The 12,434-nt window shown below is 45.8% G+C and overlaps 1 long non-coding RNA gene across 1 annotated transcript; it reads left to right on the forward strand.

The window, feature by feature from the left end:
• Window positions 1-5,078: 5,078 nt before the first annotated feature.
• On the forward strand, window positions 5,079-10,429 carry LOC140588807 (uncharacterized). The gene is made up of 2 exons (XR_011990005.1): window positions 5,079-5,216; window positions 6,866-10,429. It is a non-coding gene; the product is annotated as an uncharacterized lncRNA (long non-coding RNA).
• The last annotated feature ends 2,005 nt before the right edge of the window (window positions 10,430-12,434 follow it).

Here is a 12,434-nt window from a genome sequence, read left to right on the forward strand (position 1 = left end):
TCTGTATTCCCCAGTCAGGTCATTGACGTTGTTTGCTGTGAGCTTCCCTGTCTGCCTTATTACCCAGAATAAACCCTCATTTACCTGTAATCACGGTTCGACTTGCCTGCTTCTCCGCTTGCCCGCACGCAGTCGTAACACTTAGTATATTTTTAATATAAATTTTTTAAATGATAATAATAATAATGACAGTAAAACCCGCAAAATATTTTAAAAAGCAGCGCAAATTTTATAGACCCGCCCAATGCTAATTTTCCCAGCCCAACATAACTAAAAGAAGCCCAATTTGATGGAAAACCACCCAATCTGGCAACACAGGGCCACTCTCATCTGTTAACATGGGCGCCAAAATGAAATCTGATATTTTCCATAGGGTGGTTCAGGAAATCTTATTAATATTCATGAACAAGCCCTACATGATTGGCTAGCTCATTAATATTTATGAGAGAAGCACTACCTTATTGGCCAGTGTACATCGACACTTGCAGCCTGTGCAGGGCCGCCCAAATCCAGTCCTGAAAGGCCAGAGCCCTGTGTAGCTTAGTTCTTTCCGTGTTCCACCATAAAGGATTCAAGGCCAAGAGCTGTGTGGTAATTAGCACAAGAAGTTGAATCAGGTGTGGTAAATGAGGGGAAACACAAAAATGTGCAGGGCTCTGGCCCTCCAGGACTGGATTGGGGCAACCCTGGTTTAAGGCATTCAGTGGCCAATCAGGAATATTCTCTCATGAATATTAAGGAGTGTTCCAGAACCACTTTGTAAAAATGCAAATTCACATCTCACACTGGAGGAGAGAGTCTGGTATCACTGCCTATGGGTGCCATCTTAGGACAATACTAACGAATCTCACACTGGAGGAGAGAGTCCGGTGTCACTGCCTATGGGTGCCGTCTTAGGACAATACTAACGAATCTCACACTGGAGGAGAGAGTCCGGTGTCACTGCCTACGGGTGCCGTCTTAGGACAATACTAACGAATCTCACACAGAAAACACATACACTCACGACATGTGCAAAAAGAACAAATGCAAAGGATTCTGTTTTTGTGAAATTAAACATGTACAACTATATCAGAATATATTTTAACCATCTTACGCTCCCACACAAACACAAAGACAATATGAGCAGCTACAGTATAAAGTATTCTTAAAAAAATATTTTTAAAAATGATTAAATTAATTAATAGTGTTTTTGGTGATGATTTTGATGTTTTGTTTTTTTCATTTGGATGTTGTCTAAAATGACACACAGAAATTCACCAAAATACAAATATGGAAATCCATCTACACACAGTGCAGAAAACACACTCATCACAACAACTGTGTGAATACAACCATAACATAGTATTAATGGTATTATTATTATTTTTTTTTTTTAAATGTGTCCTGTCCGGCAGCATTAGCAAGCAGAATAATGGTCTGAATGCACTGCTGTGTCAGACATATTTACTTTGCCATGAGGGGCTCTATAAACTCTGTATAGGCCCTTCATGTTGGTCGATTTCTTTTTATTTGTATATTTATTGTATTTTATTTTTAACACATGTAAAATATTCCAGTTGCCGAGCTGTCCGGAAGGGAGTGATAGTGAAGAAAAGGGGTAGGGAGAGAGATTAAAAAAGGTGATAGAGGAGAAAAAAAAAAAAAAAAAAAAAAAAAAACACGAACAAAGGGGGAGACAACAGTGGGAGAGAGGCTAAGAAAGACAAGAGTAACGTAAAAAGCACATATCAAGGCAAGGGGAAAAAAAATAAAATAAAATAAATAAATAAACAGCATTTGAAATACAACCAAAAATGGACAAATACAAAGACACAACCAGAATTAAAGAAAATAAAACAGATACACAGACATCCAAAATCGTTGCATGTGCTTGGAAGGGAGCGTGGAAGTGGGTTTGCATGTGTGTTCTTCTGTGAGGGGGTATACGTGTGTTGGGTGCGTGTGAATTTCTCCATGGAATGTACTTAATAGCAAGGGTGGGGGGCCGCAACCCCACCCCACAAGAGCCAGAGGCCAGCGGAGACAGGCCCAGGAGACCCAAGGCGTCCGCAGCCCCCCAAGAGCACAGAAGAGCCAAGGCCCCACGTCCCCACAACAGCCGCGTCCCCACCCCAGCAGGAGGAGGAGGGGGGAGACCCCAGACGCAGCCCCCCGCAGCCAAAAGGGCACGAGCCCCAGAGAACCAGAGGCAACAGGTAGCCGACCCCGCGAGGGGGACGGCCGCTCCCGCACGGGCCAGAGCCAGGGCCCCAGGACCCCAGGCGGCCGGGAGCCGACCGGCCCCCGGTAGAGAGCCCCACCCACGCCGGAGAGGCCCGAGCCCCCCCCAGGCCCCCACCCGGGGAGGAGGGCCAGCAACCATGCCAAGGAGGCAGCCGCGCCCAGGAAGGAGCAGCTAGCCCCGAACCCAGGCCCACACCGCCCACACAGACACCTCGCAGACACACCTCTCAGCCATACACATAGACCATACACCCACTCACACAACATACACAGACACATACACAGAGACAAAAAGACATAAGCCCATCCCCTCCGGACCGCCCTCCGCCATGCGGGGGAACGGACGCCACCCCCCAGCGCCAGCCGCAACCCCAGGGCACCGCCAGCCGGACGACCGCCCGAGCGCCCCCCCCACCATCGCGGGCAGGGAGCGGGGGTGTAGGAAGACCCGCCCACTCTCCTCCCCCACGCACCTGTGTGAGAGGTGGAGTGTTGGATGCATGTGTTGGTGAGTGTATGTGGTGTAAGGGATGAGTATGACTGTTGAGAAACTTAAGATGGATTTAAAATTGACGGGGGAAGTGCGGAGGAGCACTGCTTGCAAACAGCTCTCCTCCTCATCGCCCCCCCGCCAAGACCCTCAATGTATACAGTGTAAGTAAAATTGAGGGGTGGGCAGCAGTGAAGAGGTGAGTGAGACCACCTCAGCGGCCCCACCCACCAACCTCTAGGTAGTGCCCCCACCCCCCAAGGCCCTGTGTGTATACTGATATGTGATGACTAAAGTGCAATTAAAACAAGGGGAGGCAGAGGGCCGCGCAGCACAGTGAGTAAGGCCATGTGGATGGCCCCCTCACCGCAGCGTGCGCGGCACATTCCCACCCCGAGATCCTACATGTGTGCGTGGCATGTTATGTGAGTGAGGGGGGAGAGGGGCTGGGATTCATGATACCAGGGGGGAGCTTACTACCCCCTGGCAGAAGAGAGCCAGCTAACCAGCTGGCTCATTAGGCACCCCAGCCCCCCACCGCGGCATGGGATGGAGCGGACCCGGGGCCCCCGGCGACAACGCCCCGGAGCAGTGCCGACGCCAAGAGCTAGCCCCCCCCCCCCCCCGAAGGGCAGCCCGCACTCAGTTACCCACTCATTCGACGACAAAAAAGTGGCAGACCAGCCCGGGCTCGAGACATGCCACCCCCCAAACAGCGCAGGCCGGCCCCCCAGACATGGACCGTCCCACCCCCCCCGGCGGCGCCCCAGAGGGAGCACAGGCCACCCCCGCGCAGGAAGGCGCCCACCGAGGAAACGGCCAGGCCCCGGGCACCAGAGCCCCAGACCCCTACCCAGGCCCGCACCGAAGAGGCCAACCACCCATCCCAGGGCCAGCCCCCGCCACCACCGGCACCCCAGACCCCACGCCCCATGACCGCCAGGCAGCACCCGCCCATTAATGGTATTATTAATAAAAACATGCAAACACACTTACATTTCTGTAATTCTTTTCTGCTGGTCATCGTTATTTGGGTTGATGTAATAATGCTGTTGATATAAGGATAATATTGCAATAAAACTATAATGTCGACTATAAAATAACGCAAACATGGCTCATTGCTGTAACACCTCTGTACCCTTTGAGGACATGAAAGGAATTTGCAGCATTTAGAACAGACTGTAACACGTACAGCACCAAGAAAACAAGCTCTCTGTCTATTATTACTATCTCAGAGGTCTATTCAGTAACCAATGTAACAATGTACTGTGTAAGAATTACTGTGCAAAACAACTTAGAGAGAAACACTGAAATGCACATGCAAAGAGAGTTATGACTAATAGAAACATTCTTAAGTGATTAAATATAGTGATTCTGTTAATATTATTTTTCCTTGTGTCTTTACCATGTCACTCTTCTAGTCCTGGATTTTAAAATCACAAAGCCTATTAAAGTAACTAACAGCATTTTCTTACCTTGAATGTGAAGCGACTGGGAAGGTGAACGTAAATAAGTGACACTGGCTTTGGGGAGAGAACTCGCTGTCTGATAAGGTGCAGAAATTTCCCGTTTTGTAGTCATGGGGCGGAGCAGAGCACATGGAGTTTGGAAAGGACAAGAAGGCGTGGAACAAGAAAAAAACACTGCATAATACACAGAAAGATAGTTCAGTTCAATTTAATTTTATTTATATACTGCATTCTCACAACATTACATTGTCTGAAAGTACTTTACATTACATAACCCCTGCCCAAAGCCCCCAGTGAGCAAGCCAGAGGTGACAGTGGCAAGGAAAAACTCCCTAGGAGGAAGAAACCTTGGGAGGGACCAGACTCAGAACCCAACATTCAGGTCTGTCAGAGGAAGTCAAATGAGCAAGATGGCAAAGTTCCAATAGATAGATAGATAGTTTGGGAGCGGTGCATCGTACACCCTGCAGTACATTTAACTGGGGCTGCAGCACCAGCACAGGACTGACCCTGTGGAAGAAAAATTATAAATCAACCTCTCTAATAACTTTAGTTTAGCCACTTAGAATAAAACTCCAGACGTCGCAGTTGGTGAGCAAAGTTCTCTTTTATTCAAGCAATCCAGCAAAGTGCTCCAGTCACACTCTGGCACCAGCTACCCCGAGCACAAACAGCAACCAGCTGGTAAATCATAACACCCAATTCCCTATAAGGACATCTAAGTCCTAATTGGTCACAAAACACCAACAAGCCAAGATCAAACGTATAACAAACATAATTCTCCTCTTCTATTGGTTCATGTGCATGAGTGCAGCCCCGTCCTCTCATCAGTGGAGAACTGGAATGTTCCAGTTTTTCCCAGATTGCCAAAAGAACTGAGTCATGTAATTTTCTGACAGTAAACAAGCTTCAGTACTCAGAGGGACACATTTCTGACACATTTGGCTTTAATTCCCTCCAGATGCTAAAGTTTGCAGCTCTGAGAGTAACAAGCAGCCTGACAGACCACAGCCAACCACAGCACCAAAAAGGTATGAATACATTTGAATTCTCAGTACTCCTATTCAACAGAACCTTTTCAGCAGACACTTCTGTCCAAAACAACACACAACAGGCACATCAAATAGGGCTCTTGGTTTTCTTATGTTGAGTTATAATAGAAATGTTTATCAGCAGATCCAAGCAAAAACCAAAAAGCATTAGATCTGGCCGGCCGGGGCATTCAGTTCTATCTTAATATGGTGTGTTTGGTGATAGTTCCCATATAATAGTTTTATTGCACGTATACGGATACTGCTGCTCTTTGGTTTGGTCTTTGATTTTGCTCAAAAAATAAGTAGATTTTTTTCCCTCTCTAAAGCCCTGTTTGTATATTTTTTTAATCCATCCATGGTAATAGTATAGCAGATTGGAAAAATTACTAGAAAATATGATGGTAAATGGAATCGTAAGAGAAGTGAGAGATTTCCGTGCTGGTATCATACAGCAGCCTACAAGTCAGCCTGAACATTTTCTTTGGTGTCATTAATGACAGAGGAATCTTGCAGCATTGTCACTGCTCAGCTGCTCTTCTGTGAGATTAATGAAGGGAGATGTCAGAGAGCAGGAGGAGGAGGTAAGGAGCGCGTGCTGATTACAGCTGCTCTTCTGTGAGATTAATGAAGTGAGCTGACAGACAGCAGGAGGAGGAGGTAAGGAGCGCGCGCTGATTACAGCTGCTCTTCTGTGAGATTAATGAAGTGAGCTGTCAGAGAGCAGGAAGAGGAGGTATGGAGTGTGCAGTGATTACAGCTGCTCTTCTGTGAGATTAATGAAGTGAGCTGTCAGAGAGCAGGAGGAGGAGGTAAGGAGCGTGCGCTGATTACAGCTGCTCTTCTGTGAGATTAATGAAGTGAGCTGTCAGAGAGCAGGAGGAGGAGGTAAGGAGCGTGCGTTGATTACAGCTGCTCTTCTGTGAGATTAATGAAGTGAGCTGTCAGAGAGCAGGAAGAGGAGGTATGGAGTGTGCGCTGATTACAGCTGCTCTTCAATGGAACTGAGATCAGCAGGAGAACCCAAAACGTACTGGGAATCCAGACTGGGAGATGCCATCTGTTATGATCCCCAGTCTAAGGTTGGAGACCGTCAGAAAGGGAAAGGGGAGACGAGACAAGCGGGGAAAGGGAATCAAGAGGGATCTTTTTTTATGTTGTTTCTCACAAACACTTTCACAAACACCAGGTGTAACAGACGTCGGGAGTGACAATGGCCAAAACAACAAACAAAACACCGCTGCCGAACGAAACCCAATCTAAACTAACCCTACATGAGATAAACAAATTACAAACAAAACAACAATACTAACTCCTAGCTCCCTAACCAAACCAACAATAAACCACCACATCTCGCAAAAACAAAAAGGCAGTCACTCCTTACATACCTAGTTACAAACACACACACAGCAAGCACACAAAAACCCAAACAACGGTACCGAAGGAAGAAGGCAAAGGATAGTCGAAAACAGGCAAAGGGTCAAACCAGAAAAACAACAAACCAGGGCAGAAGTACCGAAAAAGGGTGTAGCGAAAACAAAAAAACCAAAACCGTCATACACAAGCAATCAAACTATCAACAATCCAATAATAAATCAAGCAATGAGCAAAGCTTTCGAGGTGTGCGAGCTGTGGCCTTTTCTTTGCAGAAACAGGAAGTAGTGCCGAAGACAGGGGGTGTGGCCATGTCCGGGAGGCGGAGCCGAAGGGAGCAACTGACGAATGGCGACGAGGGCGAGAAGTCCAGAGAATCTGCCAGGACCTCCTGCAAACACTTACGGCACAGAACACATCCAAGGATGCGAACGTTTGCTGGCCTCCCGCTTTGCTCCTGAGTGGTCATAGTGTAATTGCAATAGTGTATGACAGCCAATCAGCAGAGGCCCCTGGGGACCGAGCCTAGGGAAGATGTGGCACTCCGACAGCCAATCAGCAGAGGCCTCTGGGGACCGAGCCTGGGGAGGGCTCATTACATGTGGCACTCCGACAGCCAATCAGCAGAGGCCCCTGGGGACCCAGCCTAGGGAGGGCCTGTCACATATGGCACTATGTGCCTCTGTCAATCCCAGCCTGGCCCAGGCTTTTAGGAAACCACGGGTTTCTCCTGCTGCTGCCCTCAGTACAGCAGCTAATAGGCCAAGCCCTCGTCATTTATGGCCACCTCTAGGTCTGGTCTGGTGCCGCATTACTTATGCAGACTGTGGAGGTTACGCTGCGGCTAATAGGCCGAGCCCTCGTCATTTAGGGCCCCCTCTAGGTCTGGTCTGGTACCACGTTATTTATGCAGACTGTGGAGGTTACGCTGCGGCTAATAGGCCGAGCCCTCGTCATTTACGGCCGCCTCTAGGTGTGGTCTGGTGCCGCGTTATTTATGCCGACTGTGGAGGTTACGCTGCGGCTAATAGGCCGAGCCCTCGTCATTTACGGCCCCCTCTAGGTGTGGTCTGGTGCCGCGTTATTTATGCAGACTGTGGAGGTTACGCTGCGGCTAATAGGCCGAGCCCTCGTCATTTACGGCCACCTCTAGGTGTGGTCTGGTACCGCGTTATTTATGCAGACTGTGGAGGTTACGCTGCGGCTAATAGGCCGAGCCCTCGTCATTTAGAACCACCTCTAGGTGTGGTCTGGTACCACGTTATTTATGCAGACTGTGGAGGTTACACGGTGGCTAATAGGCCGAGCCCTCGTCATTTGTAATGTTTGTAATGTTGGAAGCGTTAGCCTTGGGGTAAATATCCCGTTTGTGTGCTGGACCCATTAAAACACACCTTACATATTTGTCGTATTTTGCCTGATGCTCATGTTTAAGGATCTGTGGAATGAAAGAAGCAATAAAGCAGTTTAAGGCACATTTACTCGGCTTTGAACCCAAGGTTACCGATTCTCACGCATCTGGCGTGACGCTCACACTTCCTGACTGTCAGGCTCACTCAAGAAATCTTAGGGCAAATCTATATTATTCCACAACTCCAATTCCAGTGAAGTTGGGACATTGTGCAAATTGTAAATAAAAAAAAATGCAATGATATGGAAATCTTATAAACTGATATTTTATTCATAACAAAACATAGAAAACGTAAAATGTTTAAAGTGAGATATTTTGCTATTTAGTGAAAAATATTGGCTCATTTTCAATGAACACGCAACACGTCTCAAAAAAGTGACGGGGGGCAATAGGAGGCTGGAAAGGTTAGTGGTACAAAAACCCAACAGCTGGAGAAACAATTTTCAAATAATTAGGTCAATTGGCAACAGGTCAGTAACATGACTGGGTATAAAAAGAGCGTCTTAGAGTTGCATTGCCTTTCAGAAGTATAGATGGACAGAGGATCACCAATCCCCCTAATACTGCATTGACAAATAGTGGAGCAATTTCAGGGAAAAAGTTCCTCGGTGTAAAATTGCAAAGAGGTCAAAAATATCATCATCTACAGTACATAATATAATCAAAAGATTCAGAGAATCTGGAGAAATCTCTGTGTGTCAGGGACAAGTATTCTGGATGCCCATGACCTTCGGGCCTTTAGGCAGCACTGCCTCACAAACAGGCATGATTCTGCAATGGAAATCGCTAAATGGGCTCAGGAATATTTCCAGAAAACGTTATCAGTGAACACAATTCGCCGTGCCATCCAAAGATGCCAGTTGAAACTCTATCATTCAAAGAAGAAGCTATTTGAACATGATCCAGAAGCGCTGACACCTTCTCTAGGCCAAAGCTCATTTAAAATGGATTGTGGAAAACTGTTCTGTGATCAGATGATCTAAATTTGAAATTCTTTTTGGAAACCAGGGATGTTGTATCATCCAGACTAAAGAGGAGAAGGACCACCCAGCGTGTTATCGGCGCTCAGTTGAAAAGCCAGCATCTGTGATGTTTGGGGGTGCATTAATTAGCACATATGGCATGGGCAGTTTGTATATCTGGAAAGGCACCATCAATGCTGAAAGGTATATCCAGGTTCTAGAGAAACATATGATGACATCTCTTTCAGGAAAGACCTTCCATTTCCATCATGACAATACCAAACCACACACTGCATCAATTACAACATAATGGATTCGTAGAAGAAGGATCCGGATACTGAACTAGCCTGCCAGTGGTCCAGATCTTTCACTCATTGAGAACATTTGGTGCATCATAAAACAAAAATTATGACACAGAAGACCTACTGTAGGACAGTTGAGCAACTAGAATCCTGTATCTGACAAGAATGGGACAACATTCCTCTCCCAAAACTCGAGCAACTGATCTCCTCAGTCCCCAGACGTTTACAGACTGTTGTTAAAAGAAGAGGGGATGCCACCCAGTGGTAAATATAGCCTTGTCACAACTTCTTTGAGACGTGTTGCTGCCATGACATTCAAAATTACCTTATCTTTTCCTTAAAATTATACATTTTCTCAGATTAAACATTTGATGTGTTTTCTATGTTTTGTTATGAATAAAATATGGGTTTATGAGATTTCCATATCATTGCATTCTGTTTTTCTTTACAATTTGAACAACGTCCCAACTTCATTGTGTCACGCCCACAGAGGCCGGAACCGGACAGGTGCAATGCATCGACAGACGATTAGCCACCTATACAAGCAGAGCAAACCCCAAAGTTCCTCGCGACGTATTGAGCAGATGTTATCTAGCCATACCGAGCGTTCTTCTCGTCCTCCGTCTTTCCGCTTCTCCCCGCGTTACCTGTTAGCCTCGTGTGTGATCCTCTCCTTATTGCCTTCCCTCCTCAGACCAGCTCCCGTCCTTAACCTACCTGTCCCGCCGAGTCCAGCACCTCCTGTTCTCCCTTCCTCATGTTCCTCGTACCTGTGTCTATTCGTCGGACGGACCCCCCAGGCATCGACCCAGGATTGCGGATCAATACCACGATTTCAGCGCGCCGACTCGATACATTCTCACCTGCTCGTCGAGTGGGCGACCTCGCTCGCTCGGCTCGCACTCGCCCCGCCCATCCGGGCTGAAGAGCCGGCACCGCATCTGTCAGGGGGGCTACGGCTCCTAGCTGCTTATTGTCGAATCTCTCCATTAAACCCTGATTGTCCCTGCACTTCTGCATCTCTGTCCTCTTCCTTGACTAAGTGTGACACATTGGAATTGGGGTTGTATTATAAATTTATAATTAGCTACATCAAAAGCTTTGGGTAGCTAGCAAACCCTACAGAATATTTACAAGGTAATAAAACTGTTACATACATGTAAATGCGTGTGCAGACGTGTCTCCAATTGAAAATGTCAGACCAGCCAGCTGAGCAAAGTTGGCAGCCCTGTGAACCTCTGAAATATATGTAAATAACCAGGAAAACCTTTTCCTGCTACTGAATTAGCTTTCATTAGCTTTTCAATCAGGCCACAAACTGGTTTGTGTTAAATTTGCTAGACAAAAGCTATTTATTAGGCTAAATAAAGAAGCGACTCAGAGATGCCTGAGTGATTAGGTGTCCAAGGCCTGTGAGATACTGGCCCCATATCCAAGGTGCCCCATCGCGGGGACCCAGATAAACAGCTTTTGGAAATGGATTCATGCATTTGATCTAACTCAGTACAGAAAATCACCCCCATACATCCAGATAGGACATCAAAGGCCATGCTGCATTTAATCGTAAGCTTGTTAAGGTATAGAGGCCTTCATAAATGTCTAGTTTTGCAAGAACAATGAGGTCAATCCTCCTTGAAAGCTGCCAGCTGGGAGAGCATGTTGGATTATTGGACCAGACATACAGTAATAATTGCTTAAAGAAGTTGATTTATCAGTCTGTTTTATAATAATACACTGGTCCTTTCTGAATAACCCCTCACTCTGTTGAATACAGTGATCTGATACCCATTGCTAATGTATGGGCTGCAGCACTTGAAACACACTCACAGGATGCTAATTCATTGCATGGAGATTTCGGTTCACTTACATTTTCTTCATATTGTGTGTGTAAGTGCAATAACCAGAGGAACCATGATAATCTACTCAAACATGTCTAGGTCTGATTTAGACATGGAGTCAAGGCAAGAGAAAATGTTATTTACTGATTTTCAAAGTGTTCTCTCATCGGTAACACTTTACCTGAGGGGCACAAATAATGTAGTATTATGCTGTTACTTATGTATTAATTAACCACAAACTAAGTCTTAGTGATCAGCTTGATTTTGTCCGTGAATATGGCCGCTGCACACGCTGCATCTAACCGCTGCTGTCATGGATTTTTAAAGGTCGCCGGGCAGGAAAAGGCAACATCACGTTCATCTCAAACGGGAAAGTGCTGAAATTCAGTGGCGTGATTTCTGTTCTGGCAAAATATACAAATAATTTATGCCTCATAATATTTGATTTATTTTTATTATGAAAGAACGCAAATGACTGCTAATTACAAACTGGCATAAAAAGAAGCGTCCAGTTAAAATGGAGTAATCATGGTGTTTTATAAATATCGTGCATAGATCGGCTTGCTTATAATTTAATCCTGAACCTCTTATATTTAGCAATCTATATTTTGTCTCCACCTAGTGGCCTCCCTGAAAAGTACACATTGTTTCCGGAAGGATCGCTTGTTCTGTGAATTGACGTGTCCAGTGGATGTCAGAAATATGGCAGCAGCTTGAGAGAAAAACATTATAACTGACTATAGTCACATAAGAACATAAGAAATTTACAAACGAGAAGAGGCCATTCGGCCCATCAAGCTCGTTTGGGGAGAACTTAACTAATAGCTCAGAGTTGTTAAAATCTTATCTAGCTCTGATTTAAAGGAACCCAGGGTTTTAGCTTACGCTACACTAGCAGGAAGATTATTCCATACTCTACACGCTGTGTAAAGAAGTGCTTCCTCAAATTCATTTTAAAATGTTCTCCCACTAATTTCCACTTATGGCCACGAGTTCTAGTATTCAAACTAATATTGAAATAGCAATTTGGCTGAACAGCATTGAGACCTGTTAGAATCTTATAGACCTGGATCATGTCCCCCCTTAGTCTCCTTTGCTCGAGGCTAAGCAGATTCAGCTCCGCTAACCTCTCCTCATAAGACATTCCTCTAAGACCAGGAATCACTCTTGTAGCTCTGTGTTGCACCTTTTCCAAGGCAGCAATGTCCTTCTTAAGATATGGTGACCAAACCTGCACACAATATTCACTGTATAGAATTTAATCTGCAATAGATAATGAATCCAATGGCGGATTGTTTAATGCGTGTGTGTATATTCTTACATGTTTATTA

Source organism: Paramormyrops kingsleyae, chromosome 4 (assembly GCF_048594095.1).
Source record: "Paramormyrops kingsleyae isolate MSU_618 chromosome 4, PKINGS_0.4, whole genome shotgun sequence".
Taxonomy (NCBI): Eukaryota; Metazoa; Chordata; class Actinopteri; order Osteoglossiformes; family Mormyridae; genus Paramormyrops; species Paramormyrops kingsleyae.